Below are 8543 nucleotides of genomic sequence, written 5' to 3' on the forward strand. Positions count from 1 at the left end.
AAAAAAAAAAAAAAAAAAAAAAACTCACATAACTGTGGAGTAACCTCTAACACGGGGTCTCCAGGAAGGGTTTTCTCGGGTTGTATGTTGTTTTTTTAACTCTTAAATTTTCCACAGTTAGAGTCCAGTAGTTCTTTAATTAAAGTTTAAGTTTTCGTATTCTTGTACTAGTTACTGGTTGGAGAGTTCTGCTCTGATATTCTGCTGGTTTCACCTGTTTCTCCAATTTTGGGGACAGCAATTTCCTCTATGAATTCAATTTTCTGGAGGACTTAGGAAAAGTTAATTTTCAGTTTGTTTAGTTTTTATTTTTGTTATTTAGATGAGAGTGACAAATTCCATGCTCTCTATATGCTGAACTGGAAATATAATCTACCTTTATTACATTGTGTCCAAATACACAGTATGTATGATTACAATTCCTTTAAATTTGTTGAGGCTTGTTTTATGGACCAGGATATGGTCTCTGTTGTCATATGTTACATTGGAGCTTGAAAAGAGTATGTATTCTCCTGTTGTTGCTCAATACATGTCAATTAGATCTTGCTGGTTGATTGTATTTTTTGATTCTATATCCTTGCAGATTTTTTGTCTAGTAGTTTTATCAGTTGCTGAGAGGTGAATATTGAAAGCCCCAACTGTAATTGTAAGACTGTCTATATATCATTTCACTTTTATCAGTTTTCATTTCATATATTTTGAGGTTCTGTTGTTTGCTTTGTACACATTAGGATAATGATGTTTTTTTAATGGATTGATCATATGATGTTATGTCCCTCTTTGTCTGCAGTATTTATTTTTTGCTCTAAAGTATATCTTATTAGATATTAATATAGGAAACCTTTTTCTACCCTTTTATTTTTAATCTTCCTATATTGTGAATTTGAAATGAGTTTCCAGTATATAGTATATAGCATGGTGTGTTTTATTTTTATTTAATTTTTATTTTTATGCTTTTAATTTATCAGTATACAATATAGTTGATTTTCATATCCCTTTCCCAATTCCTCCTTTTCCTCCCTCCCTCTTCCCCTCCCCCATCATCATCTGTTCACTTGTCTTAACAAGATCAGGCAATTGTTCTGATTGTTGTGTCTTTTTCCCCAACACCCTGTTCATTTGCATATTTACTAATTTATTTTTATTAGCTCCCACAAATAAGTGAGAACATGCAGTATTTCTCTTTCCACGCCTGGCTTTTTTCACTTAATATAATTTCCTCTAAATCCATCCATGTTGCTTCGAATGGTAGTATTCCATTTCTTTTTATAGCAGAGTAGTATTCCACTGTGTACATATACCACATTTTCCTTATCCATTCATCCAATGATGGGCATTTAGGCTGGTTCCAACTCCTGGCTACAGACATCCCTTTGACATGATGATTCCCATTTCTCTGGGTATGTAACCAGAAGTGGAACAGCTGGGTCATGTGGCAGATCTATCTGTCACTGTTTGAGAAACCTCCATACCATTTTCCGTAAAGCCTGCACCATTTTGCACCTTAGTGTAGGGGGGTTCCTTTTTCTCCACATCCTCACCAGCATTTGTCATTCTCAGTCTTTTGGATATTAGCCATCCTAATTGGAGTGAGATGGGGTCTCAACGTGCTTCTGATTTGCATTTCCCAAATGCTGAGTGATGTTGGGCATTTTTTCATGTGTCTGTCGGCCATTCATATATCTTCCTTTAAGAAATGCCTATTCAGCTCTATGCCCATTTTTTAATTGGGTTACTTGTTTTTGTTTTTGTTTTTTTGCTATTAAGTTGTCTGAGTTCCTTGTACATTCTAGATATTAATCCTTTGTCAGATGTATATTTTGAAAATATTTTCTCACACTCTGTTGGATGACTTTTCACTCTATTGTTTCTTCTGCTGTGCGGAAGCTTTTTAGTTTGATAAAATACCATTTCTTTTTCCTTTGGTTTCCAGTGCTTTGGGGGTCATATTTATAAAGTCTGTACCCAATCCTACAACCTGGAGTGATTCCCCTATGTTTTCTTCAAAGAGTTTTATTGTTTCTGGATATATATTTGTTCAATATATTTTGAGCTGATTTTGATATATGGTGAGAGGTAAGGTCTAATTTCATTCCACATGAATGTCCAGTTTTCCCAGCACAATTTACTAAAGAGGCAGTCTCTTCCCCAGTGTGTAGTCTTGGTGCCTTTATCAAAGATCAGATGACTGTAGGTGCATGGGTTTATTTCTGGACTTTCTATTCTGTTCCATTGATCAAGGTGTCAGTTTTTATGCCAGTACCGTGCAGTTTTGGTTACTATAGCTTTGTAGTATATTTTAAAGTCAGGTAGTGTTATGTCTCTGGCTTTTTGTTTGTTTGTTTCTTTGCTTAGGATTGCTTTGGCTATTTGTGGTTTTTGGTTATTCCATTTGAATATTAGCAATATTTTTTCCAATTCTGAGAAAAAATGTCATTGGAGTTTTGATGAGGATTGCATTGAAACTGTAGATCATTTGGGTAGTATGGACATATTCACAATGTTAGTTTTTCTAATCCAAGAGCATGGGATATCCTTCCTTCTTCTTCTGTCCTCTTTAATTTTGCTCAACAGTGGTTTGCAGTTCTGCTGGTAGAGATTTGTCACATCCTTGGTTAAATTTATTCCTAGGTATTTTATTTTTTCGGTGGCTTTTGTAAATGGGCTAGCTTTCTTGATTTCTTATTTCTTCCAGTTCATTGTTAAGACTATAGAAATGCTACTAATTTTTTTTTTTTTAAAGATGACCGGTGAGGGGATCTTAACCCTTGACTTGGTGTTGTCAGCACCACGCTCAGCCAGTGAGCGAACCAGCCATCCCTATATGGGATCCAAACCCGTGGCCTTGGTGTTATCAGCACCGCACTCTCCCGAGTGAGCCACAGGCCGGCCCACTATAGATTAATTTTGCCTAAACTTAATGAACATGGAATCACACAGTTTCCACTATATCTGCCTTCTTCTACTCATCATTGTATCTCCCGAGTGAGCCACAGGCCAGCCCGAAATGCTACTAATTTTTGTGTGTTGATTTTGTATCCTGCAACTTTGCTGAAATCATTTATTAACTCTAACAGATTTTTTTTTTTTTTTTTGGAGAGTCTTCAGGCTGTTCTATATATAGGATCATGTTATCTGCACAGGGACAGTTTGACCTCACCTTTTCCAATCTGGATGCCCTTTATTTCCGATTGCACTGGCTATTACTTCCAACATCATGTTGAACAGGATGGCGAGAGTGGGCATCCTTGCCTAGTTCCTGTTCTTAAGGGAACAGCTTTAACTTTTCCCTATTCAGGATGATATTGGCAGTGCGTTGGTCATATATGGCTTTAATTCTGTTGAGATACTTTCCTTCTATACCCAATTTATAGACAGTCTTTATCATGAAGGAATGTTGGATTTTGTCAAATGCTCTTTCAGCATCTATAGAGATGATCATATGGTTTTTGTGTTTGATTTTATTGATGTAGTGTATCACATTTATTGATTCACGTATGTTGAACCAATCTTGCATTCCTGGGATGAATCCCACTTGATCATGGTGTATAATTTTTTGTGTGTGTTGCTGTGTTCTACTGGCTAGTATTTGAGGATTTTTGCATCTACATTCATCAAAGACATTGGCCTGTAGTTTTCTTTTTTTGTTGTATCTTTGACTGGTTTTGGTATCAGGGTGTTATTTGCCTCATATAATGAGTTTGGAATAGTGTCCTCTGTTTCAGTTTTTTTGAATAGTTTGGAGAGAATTGGCATTAATTCTTCTTTAAAGGTTTGGTAGAAATCTGCAGTGAAGCCATCCAGTCCTATCCTGTTCTTTGTTGGGAGACTTCTGATAACAGCTTCAATCTCTTTGACTGTGATTGTTCTGTTCAGATTTTCTTTGTCTTCTTGGCTCAGTCTTGGTCGTTTGTGTGTGTCTGAAAATTTCTTTTTCTTCCAGATTTTCAAATTTGTTGGCATATAGTTGTTTATAGTAGTCTCTAATGATTCCTTTTATTTCTGAGGTATCAGTTGGAATATTGCCTTTTTCACTTCTAATTTTTGTTATTTGTATCTTCTCTCTTCTTTTTTTAGTTAGCCTTAATAATGGCTTGTCAATTTTATTTATCTTTTTTAAAAAACAACTTTTTGTTTCACTGATCTGTTGTATCATTTTTGGGGATTCTATTTCAATTACTTCTGTGCTGATCTTAATTCTTTCTGTCTACTAACTTTGGGTTTAGAACATTCTTGTTTTTCTAATTCTTTCAGGTGAAGTGTTGGGTTGTTTACTTGCCATCTTTCCATTCTTCTGAAGTGAGCATTTAGTGAATAAATTTCCCCCTTAGTACTGCTTTTGCAGTATCCCACAGGTTTTGGTATGATGTGTCATTATTTTCACAGTTTCAATAATTTTTTTGATTTCCTGTTTAATTTCTTCTTGGACCCATATGTCATTAAGTAGAATGTTGTTTAATTTCCATGTATTTATATAGTTTCCAGAGTTTCCTTTGTCATTGATTTCTAGCTTTAATTCACTGTAGTTTGAAAAAATACATGGAATAATTTCAATTTTTTTGAATTTGTTAAGACTTGATTTGTAAGCTAACATGTGGTCTATCCTGGAGAATGTTCCATGTGCTGGAGAATGAATATTCTGATGTTGTTGGATGAAATGTTCTGTAGATGTCTGCCAAGTCCAATTGATCTGAAGTGTTGTTTAAGTCTTGTGTTTCTCTGTTGATTTTTTTGCTTAGATGTTCTGTCCAATGTGGAGTTGGGTGTTCAGATCCCCACCTATTATGGTAATTGTGTCTATCTCTTTCTTTAGGTCTAATAATGTTTGCTTTATAAATCTGGCTGTTCCGATATTGGGTGAATAATTATTTATGATTGTTATGTCTTCTTGTTGGTAGATCCTTTTATCATTACATAGGGGCCTCTATCTCTTTTTATGGTTTTTGCTTTAAAGTCTATTTTATTTGATATAAGAATAGCTACTCAAGCTTGTTTTTCATTTCTATTTGCATGTTATATCTTTTCCCGTCCTTTCACTCTTAGTCCGCGTGTCTTTACAGGTGAGGTGGGTCTTTTGAAGGCAGCATTTTGTTGGGTCCATCTTTTTAATCCAATCAATCAGTCTGTGTCTTTTGAGTGGGGAATTAAAACCTTTTACATTAAGAGTCATTGGAAGGTATTGATTTACTCCTGGCATATTGATTTTTGTTTGGATGTTTTAAATATCTTTTGTTTCTTTCTGATTTATTGTTTTCTGTTTGTTGGTTTCTTGGAATAGTGGATAAAATTTTTTTCTCTTTATTAACATTTTACTTTACTTGTGTGTTTTGTTCTATCTTGAGTATTCATGGTAACAATGGTTATCTTTCATGTACCAGACCCAGTACTTCCTTGAGGATTTCTAGTAAGGCTGGTAGTGAGGTAGTGAATTCCCTGTTTTTGCTTGTCTGGGAAATATAGTATTTGTCCTTCATTTTGGAAGGATAGACTTGCTGGGTAGAGTATTCTCGGCTGGCAATTTTTGTCTTTTAATATTTTGAATATATCATTGCATTCTCTTCTTGCTTTTAGGGCTTGTGATGAAAAGTCTGATAGAGGTTCCCTTATAAGTGAATTGACGCTTCTCTCTTGCAGCCTTTTAAGATTCTCTTTGTCTCTGAGTTTTGCCAATTTGACTATAACATGTCTTGGAGAGGACATTTTTGGGTTGAATATGTTGGAAGATCTTTGATCCTTCTGTATATGAAGATCTGTATCTCTCCCTATACTGGGGAAGTTTTCTGCTATTATTTCAATGAATATGTTTTGCAATGCCATTTCCTTTTTCATCCCCCTGTGGAATACCCCTGATTCAGATATTTGAGTGCTTGAGGTTGTCTCTCTCATATTTTGTTCAAGTGCTTCAATTCTTTTTTCTTTTTGCTTGCCTGTGTTATCTTGAACAAGCCTCCTTCAAGGTCAGAAATTCTCTCTTCTGTTTGTTCTAGCCTGCTGGTTTAGCTCTCATGTTTTTTATTTTGTTGAATGAATCCTTCAGCTCCCCAAGCTCTGCTACATTCTTTTTCAGGGCATGGATTTCTTTGTACATTTCCTCTTTCAGGTCCCGTATACATTTTTTCACTTCATTGCATTGTCTCAGTCTTCTTGTATCTCATTTAGTTTCCTTAAAATTGTTGCTCAAAATTCCCTGTCCATCATTTCAAGGACTTCCTGTTCTATAGGGTCTAGAATTTGAGTTATTATATTCCTTTGGTGGTGTTGTACTTTCTCTGTTTTTCATATTTCTAGTATCACTCCATTGGTGTTTAGTCATTGTGGCAAAGGTTATCACAGTCTACTTGTTCCACCCTGGTGTCTGGAGCAATGTCAGGGAGTTCTGTTGATGCTCAGGTGCCTGTTGCTGCTTCAGTTCTGGGGGTCACCAGCAGCTGGGGCCTCTCTCAGAGGAAGGGACTCACCTGTGAGTGTCTTTGGGTCCCATGTGGAGGATGCCAGGACTTGGTGGTGCTGCTGCCTCAGGTCCCAGGTGTCAGCAGTGGCTGGGCATATGGTGTGTTTTTAATCCACTGTTAATCTCTGTCTTTTGGTTGGTGTATTCAACCACTTACATGGTCTAAATATTACAACACTTACAAAGGTAATTTAGACATTTTAGGGCTTAAGTCAGCCATTTTATTATTTGTTTTCTGTTTGTTCCTTTGGTTCTTGTTTTTGACTTCCTGTGTGTTACTTGAACATTTTTAGGGTTCCATTACAATTTATTTATAGTGTTTTTGATTGTTATGTTTTTGTATAGTTTTGTTGTGGATGCTCTGGTTCTTAAAATATACCTATGTGACTTATCACAGCCCATGACTATTAACATTTTACCACTCTGTAAAGTGTGGAAACCTTAAATCCATTTAGTTTCCTTTATTCTGACCACTTTTTAAATAGAGTCCCCTTTATCCATGGGGGATATATTCAAAAAACCCCAGTGAATGCCTGAAACTACGGATAGTAGCAAACCCTATATATAGTATACTTATTCCTATATATCCATAATTATGAAGATGTTTAATTTATCAATTAGGCACAGTAAGAGATTAACAATAACTAATAATAAAATGGAACAATTATAACAATACACTGTAATGAAAGTTATATGAATGTTCTCTATCCCTCTCTCAAAATCTTATTATACTGTACTGGCAGTAACTGAAACTACAGATCAGGGGGGACTAGTATACAATCGTCTTGAATATCAGATGGTGTTACAATTTGTGTTTCAATCATCAAACATGATTTATAAAACATCCTTCCTGGTGCACCAATATTTCTTTTATTATTTCCTTCCTGTTTGAAGAACTTCATTTAGCTACTCTTTAAGAGTAGGTGTGCAAGCAACAAATTCTTTCAGTTTGCCTTCATCTGAGGATGTCTTTATTTTCCATTCATTTCTGAAGGACAGTTTCACTGAATACAGAATTTACAGTTGATACCTTTTCTCTTTCAGCAGTTGAATAATGTTGTTCCACTTTTTCTCTGGCTTTCAGAGAAATCCACTCATTTGAGTTGGTATTCTCTCATAGATAATTACATTTCTCCCTGTTTTCAACATGTTTTTTCTTTGCCTTTAGTTTTCAGAAATTTATTTATGATGTATACTGGCATGTATTTTGGGGGTTGGGGGGACTTATTCTTTTTTGGATTTGCTAAGCTTCTTGAATCTGTAGGTTGTATCTTCACCAAATTTGGGAAGCTTTCAGCCATTAGTTCTTCAAACACTCTTTCAGCAACACTCTCTTTCCCCTTTCCTTCTTGGACTCCAAAAATATGAAAGTTTTTTTTTTTTTTTAATTAAATTTATTTAATTAACTTTGTAATCGTCACACAGTTCCCCAAAGATCAATTATTTTTATTTTTTTCAATCAATTTTCTATTTTTCAGATTGGGTAAATTCTATTGAGCTCTTCTCAAGTTCACTGATTCTATCATCTATTATCCATATCCTACTAGGAGCCCACCCAGTATTTTTTTTTTCCTATTATATTTTTCATTCGTACAATTTCCACTTTTTTTAAAAAAAAAATAACTTTTATTTCTTTGCCGAAATTTTCTTTCTCATTTGTTTCTAAACATTTTTAATTGCCTTAAAAATCCTTTTTATGATAGCAGCTTTGAAGTCCTTATCAGATAATTTCAACATCTGATTTATCTCAGTGTTGGTATCAGTGGAATGTCTTCACTCATTCAAATTGTGATTTTCCTAGTTCTCAGTGAGATGGATGATTTTTTATTATATCCTGGACATTATATCTATTATGTTGGGAAACTCTGGGTCCTATTTAAATCTTCTCTTTCAGGAGGTACTCACCCTGTTTAGCTTTAGCATGCAGATTCTGGCCTTCTGTTGTCAACTATGGTTCCAATGGAAGTTTACCTTTTAAAGGATTTTTGGTACTATTTTGGTCTGATTGGTTTATCTGGTGCCACTGGGGCTCCTCCTGTTTCCTGTCTGTGCTGCCTAAAGGGGTGGAAGGGCTTTTCCTAGGCCTGTTACA

This window comes from Galeopterus variegatus, unplaced genomic scaffold (assembly GCF_000696425.1).
Source record: "Galeopterus variegatus unplaced genomic scaffold, G_variegatus-3.0.2 Scaffold14026, whole genome shotgun sequence".
Lineage (NCBI taxonomy): Eukaryota > Metazoa > Chordata > Mammalia > Dermoptera > Cynocephalidae > Galeopterus > Galeopterus variegatus.